The sequence below is a fragment of the Colobus angolensis genome, unplaced genomic scaffold, assembly GCF_000951035.1.
Source record: "Colobus angolensis palliatus isolate OR3802 unplaced genomic scaffold, Cang.pa_1.0 Scaffold112, whole genome shotgun sequence".
NCBI lineage: Eukaryota > Metazoa > Chordata > Mammalia > Primates > Cercopithecidae > Colobus > Colobus angolensis.
Genome location: NW_012112253.1, coordinates 8,051,184 through 8,065,820, shown reverse-complemented (window position 1 = coordinate 8,065,820; position 14,637 = coordinate 8,051,184). Strand labels below are relative to the sequence as shown.

General features: G+C 40.4%; 1 pseudogene across 1 annotated transcript; it reads right to left on the bottom strand.

Annotated features, from left to right (window-relative positions):
• Positions 1-571: 571 nt before the first annotated feature.
• On the bottom strand, positions 572-2,631 carry LOC105523202 (annotated as a pseudogene). The gene has a single exon (XR_001003552.1). The product of XR_001003552.1 is annotated as a transmembrane protein 214 pseudogene (transcript).
• Positions 2,632-14,637: the final 12,006 nt, after the last annotated feature.

Here is a 14,637-nt window from a genome sequence, read left to right as displayed (position 1 = left end):
GCAGGTTGGGCATTTTGAAGTGAGAGGCATTTCCATGCAGTCCCCCATATCCACTGACAGCCGCACCTAGGCTTCAGGTGGAGGTAAGGCTGCTGTTTCCCAACGGGCCTTCTGGAAGCCCCTTTCCTTCTGCTGTGGCTAGAGCTGTGACCAAGAATGGGAACAGGAGGCTGCTAAAGTCTGGAGAAGCAGGAATCATTTGTCAGAAGAACACAGAAGCCACCTGCTGGGAGTTCTGTCTTTTTAGAGATGAGCTGTTTGGGGTTTAGAAATGAGATGGAAGGAAGTGGAAGGCAGAGGGCAAGGGCAGTGCAAGGATGGAGGCTGGGGGCCATGTGCAGTAGGGCCAGAAAAGTGTTCAGTGGAATTGTGGGTAGGAGGCTGAGATGCCGCTGGGCCCTGTCCCCACCAAAGATGGAAGAACTGAGGTGGAGGCAACTGGCCACTTGCCTAGGAGAGAACTCAGGCACCAAGTTAAAAAGACTCCCATGAAGAACTGCTACCTTCTACCCACTGCAGTCTTGGATGGTTTGCTCATGCAGAAATCAGTGGCCAGGGAGGCAGGGCCTGCCTACTGCTGGGATATCAGGGCAAGTGCCCAGTCCAGGAAAGCCACTGTGATGTCTGTAGGCAGAGCCAGGTCCAGTGGACAGCTTCACTGAGCTGTGTCTTCATGCAGTCCCAGGTCACCTCACCTCTGCATGCCTCATGGCAGTGCTCATGGGTGCTGGCCAGGGCCTCAAGCAAGAGGTGCCACAATGGCAGCAGCACATCCTGGTAGAAAAGCAGGGGCAGCTCTCTCAGATAGCAGAGCAGCTGATTCAGGAAGTCAGGGAGCTGGATCTGTAGCCTCTGAGAGAGGCTGGTGAGGCTGTCACCAAATCAGGCAAGGTGAGAGGCACAGTGGGCAGAAAAGAAGCTGACTGTGGCATTGATGTGAGCCCAGGCCAGCTGCAAGCTGGGCCGCACCATGGTGAGCAGGTGGGAGCCCCAGACAGGCAGTGTCTTCTCCAGTCAGCTATAATCTTGCAGTCTGTAGGAGTAGAGCTTGGCACACGCTTGTTGGCTGGCAGGTAAGAAACCAGATGTTTGAAACAACCGGCCAGTAAGGGAGGCCTGGAAGGAGCTGTGTGACCGGAGGTCATGGCACAGGAAGCCTACAGTGAAGACCAGCAGCAACAGGAGGAGCCGCGTCCAGGGCAGCCGAGGACCCTGAGCCTGCTGCAACAGGCCCTTGCAGGCCATGTCACAGATGACAACATCTTGGTTGTTACCATTGCCCTTCCTCAGCAGCTCCTGGTTGGTAAGCTTGAGGGACTGAATGGTTTCTTGCAAAGACTTCTGTACCTTCTTGGGAATCTGCTCCCAGGAGCTGAGCAAGTGCTCCAGCAGCAGGCTGGACTGTGACAGGTGCTTAGGGTACAGCTGACTCCAGACACTGGCGCTGAGGGGGTCCACTGTCAGGCACTCAGTCAGGCTGCTCAGGAGCTCTTTCTTCATCTCAGGGGGACAGCTAGGGGTGGCTCTGGACAGAAAAGAAGGGAAGTAGGTATGCAGGGTGGAATCCAGCTTTGCTCCAAATGCCAGCACCTTCAGTTGGGGGTAGAGCTGACATACCTGCTCCTGCAGGCTGGGTGTCAGCGAGTTGTTCAGCATATAGGCAAAGTCTAGAAGTGGGAAGAAGTCCTTGGTGCCAATCATGCCGAAGCCCTTGGTAAGGCTGGGATGCATCAGGAGCAGCCGATCCAGGTATGTAATGGCAAAGGGAGACAGAGACTTGATGCGCAGCACAGGCAGCATGATCCCCAGCCACACTTTCAGTCCCTCGGTGAGGTTGGCAAAACCCGCTTGACCCAGGGCCCACATGATGGTCGGACACTTTGCTGGTCGGCTCTGGTGGGACCTCAGTAGTTCCAGGAACTTGCCTAGGTTTGCGGTGGCAATCTTGGGCTTGTCTTGCAGGATGGCCTGGATACAGATGCGATAACCATGTAGTGACTCCCCTGGTGTCTTATCCAGCTCTTGCAGCATGGTGAACAGACAGTGGTCAAAAAAGAGCTCCAGAGACCCTGCTGCCTTTGCCAGCAGCCCTCGGATGATCCCACGCAGCTCCCAGCTCACCAGGCTGTAGGGATGATCACGAGTATGCTGGCTCAGCATGGGTTCACTTAGAGGAGCTTGTAGCTTGTAGTTGAGATAGCTGGCCAGGTCCTTCAACCATATGCATGGGTTTCCAGGGAATATGCTCTGACTCTTGTCCAGTTCCTTCTGCAGGGCTGCCACATCCTGAGCTTTCAGTGCTTCCTCCAGGCTGCGGAAGCAGCCCTGCTTCCGGTTTTGGTTGGAAAGAGTTGCCACCTTCTCTGGCTACTTCTTGTTCCCTGGTTTCTTAGGCTCCACAGCAGGGGGTGGGACCTGCTCCTTATTCTGCTGCTTCATGATATTCTCAAAGCCCCGCTCATAAAGGGTGCTTGTGGTCTGGATTGGAGGAGTCAGGTCGTATTTCCACACTCCATTTGCTTCTCCGAGCGCCCAGTGGTTCCTGCCGCCTCTGCCGCTGGCGCTGGCCCCAGGCCGCAGGCCTTTCTTCACCACCTACCAGCGCCCCAGGCCTGTGGTCTTGGCCGCCATGGCTCGGCGCCCTCCCGCCTCGGCCTCTTCCCCGGCTTTCCCCCTTCTAGCTATTTTAAAATATAAAATATATTGTTAACTAGAGTCACTCTACTGTGCTATTGAATACTAGAACTTACCCCTTCCATCAAATTGTATTTTTGTACCCATTAACAAACCTTGCTTCATCCCTCTCGCCACATCCATCTCTCCTACCACAGGCTCTGGTAACCCTCATTTTCCTCTCTACCTCCATGACATCAACTTTTTAGCTCCCACATTATGAGTAAGGACATGTGATATTTGTCTTTCTGTGTCTGGCTTGTTTCACTTAACATAGTAACCTCCAGTTCCATCTATGTCGCTGCAAATAACAAGATTTTGTCTTTTTAATGAATGAATAGTATTGCGTTGTGCGTACAACTCACATTTTCTTTATCTGTTCATCCGTGGATGGACACAGGCTGATTCCCTATCTTGACTATTGCAAATAGCCCTGCAATAAACATGGAAGTGCAGACATCCCTGTGATATACTGATTTCCTTTCCTTTGGATGAATTCCCTGTGATGGGATTACTGGATTTTGTGGTAGTTCTACTTTTTCATTTCTTGAAGAAACTCTATACGGTTTTCCAATGGCTGTACTGATTTATATTACCACCAACAGTGTACAAGAGTGCCCTTTTCTCTGCATCCTTGCCAACATTTGTTATTTTTGTCCATTGGCTTTTAAGTATTCTTAAATCTCTCCTCAGAAAAAAAAAGAAAGAAAAGAAAAATCTCACTCCACTTCACACCTCTGTTTCTTCTTTCATTCGCAGCCAAATATCTTGAAAGAGCTACTTATTCTTGCTAATTTCATTTCTGTATCTCCCACTCAATCCTCAATACTTTCTTATCTGACTTTGCTCCCTTCTTGCCCTTATCACTCCACTGAAACAGCTCTTGGTAAGGTCATCAAAACCTGCATTTACACGACCTCTGTCTGATCGATACTTTTTATTCCTAACTTGATTAAATTCACTAGAATTTGACATCCCTGATCACTTTCTTTCTTTGGTTTCTGGTTTCCATGACTTAACACTCCTGGTTTTCCTCCTAAATTAGTAATTGCTCCTCCTCAATGTCATTTGAAAATTTGCCCTCTTCTACACAACCACCAAATGCTGCTCAAAACACAGCCTGTGCCCTCTTCTCTCTGCTCTCTCACCTCTCAGTTAGCCAATCTGGAGCACAGAAACCTAACACCCAGGTGATTCTTGAGTTCTCTCTTTTTCAGCTGTGGTACTACCGATGCTGTGGGACGGACAATTTCTTGTTATGAAGTGGGGTTCATGATGGTAGCTGTCCTGTGCATTGTAGGTTGTTTAGCAGAACCCCTGACCTCTATCCGATAGAGACACTCCCCTCTCACTCCTCCAAGTTGTGACAACAAAATAATGTCTACACACATTGTCAAATGTTCCACGGGACATTTGAATCACCCATAGTTAAGAACCACTGTTCCGCTCATTTTAGGTGAGCTCATTTACACTCATGGCTTTAATTTTCCCCTGTCATACAAATAATTAATAAATAACATCTCCATCTGTGAAACCTCTTAGGGGCACCAGATACATGTAACCATTTTCCCTCTTGATATATTAATCATAGAAGACTCAAAGGCGTTTCAAACTGAATGTGGCCAAGAATAAATTTGTCATCTTCCTCCCCTTCCCTAAAACCTAGTACTCTTGTAGTGTCCCTTTTCTCAGTAGGTAGATTTACCATCCATCCACTTATACAAGCTGTCAGCTGAGAATGCATCTCCAACCCCTCCTTTCTAATGTTGCAAATCAAACCGTCATTGAGTTTTACTTTTTAGTCTTGAGATATAAAAGTTTTCTTAAACATTGAAGTAAAAGTTATATCTATAAAGGGAAACTGATACATTTAACTTCATAAAAAATAAAAACTTTTAAGGTCAAAACAGTAAAAATAAGTAAAAATGATATAATTTATATGAAATAAATAACAAATAAATCACAAGAAGACAAGTGAACAAATAGAAAAGAAGGCAAAGACATTTCTCAAAGGAGCGTTGTGAATGGTGATGAACACAGGAAAAAAAATGTTCATTCTTATTAGTAATCAGAGAAATAGAAAAGAAAATCATATATAACTAAAGCATTATTGTTTGATTTGCATTTGGAATTACTCCCATCCCAATTTATCTTCCTTTGCTCTTTACCTCTTCCATCACCCCATGTCTTTTAACAGGATTACTTTTTTAATGTCAGAGGCTCCTCTCTTAATTGTCTAGTACAGTCTGCTGCAGTCTTATGTTATTGTTTGTCTGAAAATGTCTTTATTTCAACTTCATTTTTAAGCTGCATTTTCCTAGATCTAGTAATTTAGCAATTACTTTCTTCTGTTTCTTTGAAAATGTCATTCCATTGTTTTCCAGCTATTGTTGTTTTTGAGATATCAGTTGTAATTCTATGGTTTCAGTAAAAGTAATGTCTTTTTTAAAAAAAATTTCTGGTGCATTTAAGATTTTTCTCTTTGACTTGATATTCAGCAGTTTCACTCTGATGTATTTAGCTGAATATCTATTTTTATTTATCCTATTGGGTACCACTGAGTTTCTTCAATCTGTAGGTTGAAGCCTTTGCCTTGTTAAGGAAAACTCTAAGTTGTTATGTCTTCAAATATTGCCTCATTTTTAACTTTCTGTTCTTCTGGGACCACAATTTTTCAAGTTAAGGCTAGATCTCATGGAATCTACTGTATCTTTTCATACTACTCTAATTTTTCCAACTTTGTGCCCTTTTTAAGCTATATTCTACATAATTTCTTCTGAGTTATCTTCTAGTTTAAAATTTTCCTTATGACTACATGTAATCTAATGTAAAACCTACTCTTTGAGTAATTGATTTTGATTTATTGTACCTTAGAAGTTTAGCTTCATCCTTTAGTTTATAATATGCTATATTATATTTTATCATTTCTTGTTCCCTGTTACACTTTCAAGCTTATCTTTGTTTCTCTACACATAGTACAGTCACTTATTTTAAAGACTCATCACACAAAATCTAAATATTTTGTGGGTCAGCTTCTCTTTTTTGTTGGTTCTTGGTTATGATGTCTTTGGTTTCTCTGTTACCTGGAAATCTTTAACGCTGTATAGTTATTTGTAGAAATAATTTGAATATCTTTGAGTAAATACCTTACTTAAGGGAAGATTTGGATTTGCTTCTGAGAAACTCCTAGGGAAGTACTAGCTCAGATACACCTTAAAACAAATTCAAGGCTGGAGTATCACTGGTTGATCTAAAGATGAAACTTGGCTACAATTCCTCCCAAGGACTGGGCCTCCTCTCATTCATTCTTATCCTGACTGCGTTGCCTTCAACCTTCCTATTGCTCAATTTCCGCATCTGTAAAATAGGCAAAATAATACCTAGCTTGCTGATTTGTTGTACAAATTAAAGGTGGCAAGCATTGATACAGGAAAGTGATTTTTTCAGACTATTGTGGATAAATATCAACAGATGTTATGAACTAATTGACTTGAATGTGTTTGATAATACAGGATGCTGTATCTCTTCTAATTTTGTATTTCATTGCTGCTTTAAATTTACTGAGAAACTACTCTTTTCATAGCTTTGACCCTTCTGTACACATATTTGTAATCTTGAGCAACCAATATTGATTGATCTCTGCTGTGAGAGAGATGGTCCTTTAAGGAACCTTCATAAATACTTGATTTTGATGTTTGTATTTTTAAAATTTTGCAGTATTCATGGTAACTAGCCAATTTTAAGATATGAATACTATGTGAAGTATTTACTTTTTCTAACATTTAGTACTTGGAGTGGACAGAATCTATTTCAAGAAAAGGTTTATCAGTCTTAGTTGTTCCCCTTTGGCCTGAGGAGAGTGGAACAGGAGTTACACAAATAGAGATGATTGCCTCTCTATCCTGACAAAGTGTGATAAAGACCACCTAAGTGTTGTATGCAAGAAAGCGTGGGATGGCTGGGATGAGTGAACTATATATGCCAGGTTTTACTTAGGCCTCAACATCCAATGGTAACCCTGTCAACTATTTGCTCTCTCTGATCATTTGCAAGTGCTGGGATGATGACACTGTTTTGGGGTTAATTAAAATCATACAGTATTTATCTTTTGTGACTGGTTTATTTCATTGGTATAATATCCTCAAGCTTCTTCCATGTAGTAGTATATGCCAAAATGTCCTTCCTTTTTAGAGCTGAATATTTCATTGAATGCATATGTCCTATTTGACTTATCTATTCATCTGTTGATGGGCACTTGAGTTGCTTTCATGTTTTAGGTTTTGTGAATAAAGCTGTTACGAGTGTTGGTGTACAAATATATTGCTGAGACACTACTTTCAATTCTTTTGGTTATATACTTAGGAGTGGAATTGCCGAATCATATGGTAATTCTATTTTTTAATTTTTTGAGGAACTTCCACACTATTGCTCTAACTTCTATTATTTCTTTCCTTCTGCTAGCTTTAGGTTTAGTTTATTCTCTTTATGGTACCGTAAAGTATGAAGCTAAGTTATTAACTTGGAATCATCCTTTTTTAAATTGATACATAATATTTTACATGTTTATGGGGTATATGTGGGTACATTTGTTACATGCATAGAATGTGTAATGATCGAGTCAGGGTATTGGGAGTGTCCATCGCCTTGAGTATTTATCCTTTTTCTGTGTTGGGATCATTTCGAGCCCTATTCTTGCTACTTTAAAATATACAATGCACTGTTGCTAACTATAGTCACCCTGCTCTGCTATCAAACATTAGAGTGTATTTATTTTAACTATATGTTTATACTAATAAGTATTTAATAAAATAATTTCTCTTCATCCTCCCTCCCACCCTCACACTTCCCATCCTCTGGTGTCTAGCATTTTATTAATCACTTCCATGAGTTCTTGTTTTGTTTGTTTGTTTGTTTGTTTGTTTGAGATAGAGTCTCTCTTTGTCACCCAGGCTGGAGTGCAATTTCAAGATCTCGGCTCACTGCAACCTCTGCCTCCTGGGTTCAAGCGATTATCCTGCCTCAGTCTCCCAAGTAGCGAGGGTTACAGGCATGTGCCACCAAGCCTGGGTCATTTTGTATTTTTAGTAGAGATGGGGTTTCTCTACTACCATGTTGGTCAGGCTGGTCTTGAATTCCTAACCTCAAGTGATTCACCCACCTTGGCCTCCCAAAGTGCTGGGATTACAGGCGTGAGCCACTGTACCTAGTTGAGTTCTACTTTTTCAGCTCCCACATATGACAACATATGGTGTTTGTCTTTCCTGTCCCTGGCTCATTTCATTTAACATAATGACCTCAAGTTTCATCTATATTGCCGAAAATAATATAATTGCATTCTTTTTTATGGCTAAATAGTATTCCATTATGTGTGTGTGTATATGTCTAAATAACAACATTTATGTTGTTCCTCTACATGGGTCATATTTCCCTATTTCATTTTATGCCTTATTCTTGTTGTTGTTGTTAAAAATTGGGCATTTGGAAAAGCAGACACCTCTTCCCATCTTTGCAAACTGATGTGGAAGACTGTTACTACTTGGTAGGCCCACCTACCCTTGACATTAGCCTGGGTTGAAGTCTTAATGTCTTTTCAGATCTTTTCTGGGTATGCATTCTGTCTGGTGGTCCTCTGTGTGTGTGTGTGTCTGTGTGTTTCCTGGCTTCTTTTAAGTGTCTTAATTTCCCAAAATATCTCACTCCAGCTTTTTCTAGGGGGTCCTAAATGTTCTATTGCATTCCTTGGCCTGTAATCTCCTGACTCTAGATGTTCAATGGTCTGAAGTGCCTCTGTGGTTTTTATATACTACAGTGAGTACTACAGCCTTCTATGAACTGGAGCTTCCTAATCCACCCTTTTGCTGACATCACACTAAATATTCACTTTTGTATCTAAATTTATATTTCAAAACTTGCATCCCTTTTCACAAAGTAGGTTCTACACCAAAGTGCGTGAGCATTAGGCCTCTGAATCTGAATCCACTTCTGGAAGTGGGAAGAAAGAAGTTTTAACTGTGAAACAAGTTTGAATTTTCGTTATTTAAGTAGATATATAAATTGCAAAAACAAGTCATTTATATCTAAAAGTGATAAAATATTTTATTTTTATTTTTTTTGTTTTATGAAATCAACCCACCTATCCAAAGTAACAGAAATAATCTATTCAGAGCCATGGAAAAAACAGAGTGGGCTGTTGGAATTGGAAAGAAACAAGTATGTGTGTGATCTATCTATCTATCTATCTATCTATCTATCTATCTATCTATCTATCTATCTATCTATGTGTCTATCTATCACCTATCTATTGTCTGTCATTTACTTCATGGCTTAGGGAATGCTCATATATGTCTTTTAAAGGGGGAAATAATAATATTTAATCTGAGATCCTATTTATAATTTTGACAAATGTTTGTGGACACTGGTTTTATAGTAAGATAGACTTGAATTTATCCTAGGTCTGTTTTTGTTCACTCAGAAAAGTTGCTTATCCTCTAAATAACCTTGGTTTTCTCTATCTGTAAAATGACATCATAGAACATGTTTTAGGGTTGTGATAAGAACAAAATGAGCTAATTCAAGCAAGGGTTTTAGCATAATGCCTGACATGTAGAAAACACTAGCATTCAAAAAGGAGTCATTATCATCATTTTTACTATTACTTATGAATACATATTTGGAGAAGCAGGTAGTCTGGTACGCTTACATTATGATTGGATAAATTGAGGCCAAAAGTTTAAATATTTTGTTCATAATGACTTAGGAATTGATGACTATACCTTTAGCTTGTAAAATGTAGAAATTATTAACATCTTTGCCTTTCCATCAGTTCATTAAGAACTACAAATTAGAAATGTTTCTGGACTCTGAGCTGAGTATGCAGCATCTTATGAAAACATCAGGCAGCTGGGGTTGGATTTGGTATTTTTTCTAAGAATTTAGTCCCTTTATTGCTCAAATTACTGGAAAATCAATGACTGTGCCAAACAAATTGTTTTCTTTCTCTAGACAAAAAGCAGATCAGCAAGTTTTCATATTGCGCTATTTTCAATGGCTGGAGCATCAACATTTTACAACAAGAAAAAAATTAAAATTCTTCAACATTTGGAAAAGAAGTGCTTGTAAAACTTTTCACATCCATTCACCATCTGGAAAAGCAAGGTTTTACAGTGAGGCCTGATGATGTCTAACGTCACCATGCATCTTGGAAAGTTATTTAAGTTATTTCCTCTATAGGACACCATGGTGTTCACCTTTCTACAACTTTACACTTGCTGAGGACATATTGTGGAAAATTAAGAGAAATATATATGGATGGCCAAGGCTGTATGTAGATGGCCAAGCGTTTTTACTGGGGAATGTTTTCAGAACAAAATGAGTTGCAGGTTCAAGAGTAAAACCCAACAAATCTTGGCTCTTTTTTTCTCTACTAAATTCCAAATCAAAAGTATTTATGGAGTGCTTTAAATGTGCCAAGCACTGGGCTAGAGATTCATAATTTTGGTAGGAATCTGTGTATTCTCACTCTTTTAACATGGAAACCGTGCCTGTGTAAGGTCCTCCCAGATCTTATCCTACTTTTTCAAAGCTTGGCCAATGCAACATGTCTTCTCCCCATGTACATGGGTCTCTGTACATGCAGCAAAGCGGCCCTTAGACATAGGCTGAAATAGTGCTTAATTTTCCCCATATACGAATGAGATAAAGTCTACTACATGTAGCCAGACTTCGATAGGGAGAACACCCAAAAACACTTAAATTAAAACTACACTTTCATTTTTGTAAGCCAAATAATTCTGGAGGAAATTGTGTTAATTATTTTTTTTTTTTATTTTCAGTTTGCACGTTGGAGTTTTGACTTCAATATGTAAGTGCATGAAAACGAATGTAGTGCAGCTTTCCTCATACGCTCCGCAGTGATGTGAATTGACTGCGTGGCTAGCTGGTCACCTGATAAAGGGCACACAGAGATTCTTGTAGTTAGTTAGGGACTACTCTGAGATTGAACACAGGTTTTTCTTTTTCTTGGATATATAGGTAAGACTTGAATTTCAATTTCCTGTATAGTGAATATGGTTTCTATTGTCATGATTGAGCTTTTTTCATTTTAAGTACTGAGAGCTTCTTTTGAGTTTGTGGGACACACGCTTTTGGGTAAAGACTGCTTTCTCAAGGCACATATGTTCAGGCTGTGATGCAGAGGTATCATCTGGGAGGTGCTCCATGAAAATTTACTACTAAACTTCACCCATCCTCATCTGAGAGGCCACATCTCTTCCCCTGACTCTGGGGATCATGACACTTTATCCATCAGCTACTATTTTTTTTTCTTTTTTTTTGAGATGGAGTCTCACTCTGTCTCCCAGGCTGGAGTGCAGCGGCATGATTTCAGCTCACTGCAACTTCTGCCTCCCACATTCAAGCGATTCTTCTAACTCAGACTCCCAAGTAGCTGGGATTATAGGCGCGTGCCACCACACCCAGCTAATTTTTGTATTTTTTTTTTTTTTTTTAGTAGAGACGAGGTTTCGCCATGTTGACCAGGCTAGTCTCGAACTCCTGCCCTCAGGTGATCCACTCTCCTTGGCCTCCCAAAGTGCTGGGATTACAGGCGTGAGCCACTGAGCCCGGCCACATCAGCTACTACTTAACGAACAGCTTTCCCTGGACAAGAGTGAAATTCAAAGAAATCCAACAGATTCCAACTTAGTCCTAGAGAGAGAAAAGTCCACATGTTAAGCAGAAAGCTGAACCACATAGAATTCAACCTTTGGTGCTGCTAGTGTTGACAAGGAAGGATAGATTCTCTGAGATAGAGTAATAACGAAAGAGAAATGAGAAACTAGTATATCTCCAAAGGTTCTCAAAGTATTATTCCTGGACCAGTTGCATCAACATTCACTGAAAATATGTTGGAATTAAAGATCTCAGTCTCCACCCAGACTTACTGAATCAGAAATTCTGGGGCAGGGTCCACCAATCCTTGTTTTAGTCTTCCAGGTGATTCTGATACACACTCATGTTTGAGACCCTCTGTCTAGACCATGCTCTTTTTACTTCAACTCATTATCCCAACAACATGATGCCATAATATAAGAGATTAGATAGTGTTAGGCTTTGCTTAACTTAGGCTAAGTCTTCAGGTAGGTACAAAAAGGTCATTCAATTAGTGGTACCTATTGGATAGGGCTCTTATACCATCCATTTTGTTCCGGCAGTTCTTAGCTCAGTTCTTGGGACACAATAAATGATTAATAAATAGATAACTAGTTATTGAATGAGTGTGGATTGATGAAGTTTGAGTATACACACACACACACACACACACACACACACACACACAGACACACACAATGTGAGCCATGCAAGGGAATGAATGGGAAAGCAAATTTCTTCTTGAATACTCATAAAATCAGCTTCTAATACCAAATATTATTTCTTTAAGCCATATCCCACTGGAGCCTGAATTGCTACAATAGCATTCTGGAGATTTTCCTCCTTTCTAGTATTGGCCTATCCTAATGTATTACATAACTAGCATTCTGGAAAATATTCCTCAAGGATCACTTGCTTGCATAACTTACTTTAGAAATTCTTCCATGTTCAAGTATTTAGTTCTTTCTGTGCTGTATGCCTACTGTATTTTGTGAATTCCTGTCTACTAAGGTAAATATCTGTCCACATGTCTCATTCCTTCACTAAACTAAGAAATTACTGTAAAGAAAAATGTGTTAGTCTGTTTTCACACTGGTGATAGAGGCATACCCAAGAATGGGCAATTTGCGAAAGAAACAGGTTTATTGGACTTACAGTTCCACGTGGCTGGAGAGGCCTCACAATCATGGCGAAAGGTGAAAGGCACATTTCACATGGTAGCAGACAAGAGAAGAGAGCTTGCGCAGGGAAACTCCCCTTTTTAAAACTATGAGATCTCATGAGACTGATTTGCTATCATGAGAACAGCATGAGAAAGACCTGTACCCATGATTCAATTACCTCCTACTGGGTCCCTCCCACAACAGGTGGGAATTGAAGATGAGATTTGAGTGGGGACACAGCCAAATCATATCAAAAATAATTTATTAATTACCTTGTATGATTCTTTTTCCTATTCCTGGGATTTAGCACTGTTCCTAAAATGACTTATAAAAATGTTTCATGTGTATTTATGTATAAGTACCACACACTAACAGATTGCCCCCACTGGAGCATCCAATTCGTGTTTGTTTAATCTGTGAAAACAATTAGTTCCTGGCCATGGAGTTTATGCTCCTCCCATAATTTTATGCCAGTTTTTCAGCCTTGTGCATTTCCTCTTTTACCCATCACCTCAATTATTATTTTTTACAGGTGGAGTCTCACTATGATGCCCAGGCTGTACTTGAACTTCTAGGCTCAAGTGATCTTCCCACTTGAACCTCTGAGTAGCTGAGACTACTGGGGTGTGCCACCGTGCCTGGCTTCTCCTCTCACCTTTAGTTCAACAAGTCCTCTTGGAGTCCTCCCCTTACTCAAGCAGTGCTCAAGCCACTACTAGGTCATACTTTATATATCTTAGGGTGACACTGTATTTGAGGGTTCACATTTAAATGTGCCAAATGCATGCAAAGCCTTGTTTACATTTAGGAGCTTTATTATTTTTTTGGCTTAAGCTCTGGTCTATCTGGTCTATCTGAAAAAGAGACTTCTTTGTTCTTATTGAAAATAGACTTATTCTTTTATTGAAAAAATAAATTTAAATAATTTCTGTCATTTTTAATTCGAAGAGGAACTATCACCCAGTTGAAACTGTGAACCTCTCTCACAAAGTCTAAGTGGCCCTTGATTCAAGCTATGGGCACCAGTCTCCACATAATCTACTCATAAGCATCGTGGTGTGGAAATTGGCTATGTCTGCTTTCTCCAAATCATTCAATAGAGTTTCAGCTTTTCTCAGGCATTCTGCATATTTATAAAAGTTTAGCTCGATGCAGTATTCCAATAAGACCACTAATTATATGCCTTTCAAAGGATGTCACCTTCTGAAGGTGTTCCACATGGTTATAATCTTATTACCTCCGGTTGAAGTAGTCGCAGACCAAACTAAATGGTGAGTAGAGATTTGTTATAGGGATTCTCTTTTCCCACCAGAGTCAGAGTAAGTGACTGCCCTCTCCCTTGTGGTATGTGTCAGTCCTGACTTGATTGATGAAGCCACTCCTACAGATTTCAAACTCTGTGCCAGGGTAGGAAAACACAGGTTGGCTTCACTTCATCCTCAGTCTCCTAACTTCTTTTAAGTAACCATGAGATATGTTTAGGAACTGCTGGTTTCTGAGCTAATGCCCATGAGGCACCAAGGCAAAAAAAAAAGAAAAAAAAAGCAAGTTAAACACACTAAAACTGCTGGCCATCTGCTAACCATTCATTGCACATGTATATTTCACTTGCATTTTTTTTTTTTTTTTGCATTTGTTGGCACTATTTTCACTTTTATATCCTAAATTTGTGTGGTAAGAGTTCCTTTTAAAGCATAAGGCAAAGTAGCATGGGGTGGAAAGTTATGGATTTTAGAGAAAGGTAGACATGGTTTTTCAAACTAGCTCTATTATTTGTTATGTCAAGAATCCCAGAGAAGTTTCTTCTCTAATCTTCCTCAAAGTTCTTATGTGTATATTAAGGGTAATGATTCCTATCTTACCGTATTAATGAGAATTCACTGAAGATTCATTCATTCCACAAATGTTTATGTGCCCCTACAGGAACTGGACCAAGGGAAGAGGACACAGAAGGTAAAAGGAAGCAAGACCAGCATGTTCTCCCTCTAGGGCTCCTACCAAGAGGTTTTGATAAGCAATCACATTTGTTCCCAGTGACATTAAAGAAAAAGTGAAGCATCCTGTAGGGATGCATAGCATGACATCTACATAGACTGGGGTCATAGAAGGAAATTGTCACCACATGCAAGTTCAAGGGAAATGTTCAGCCTCC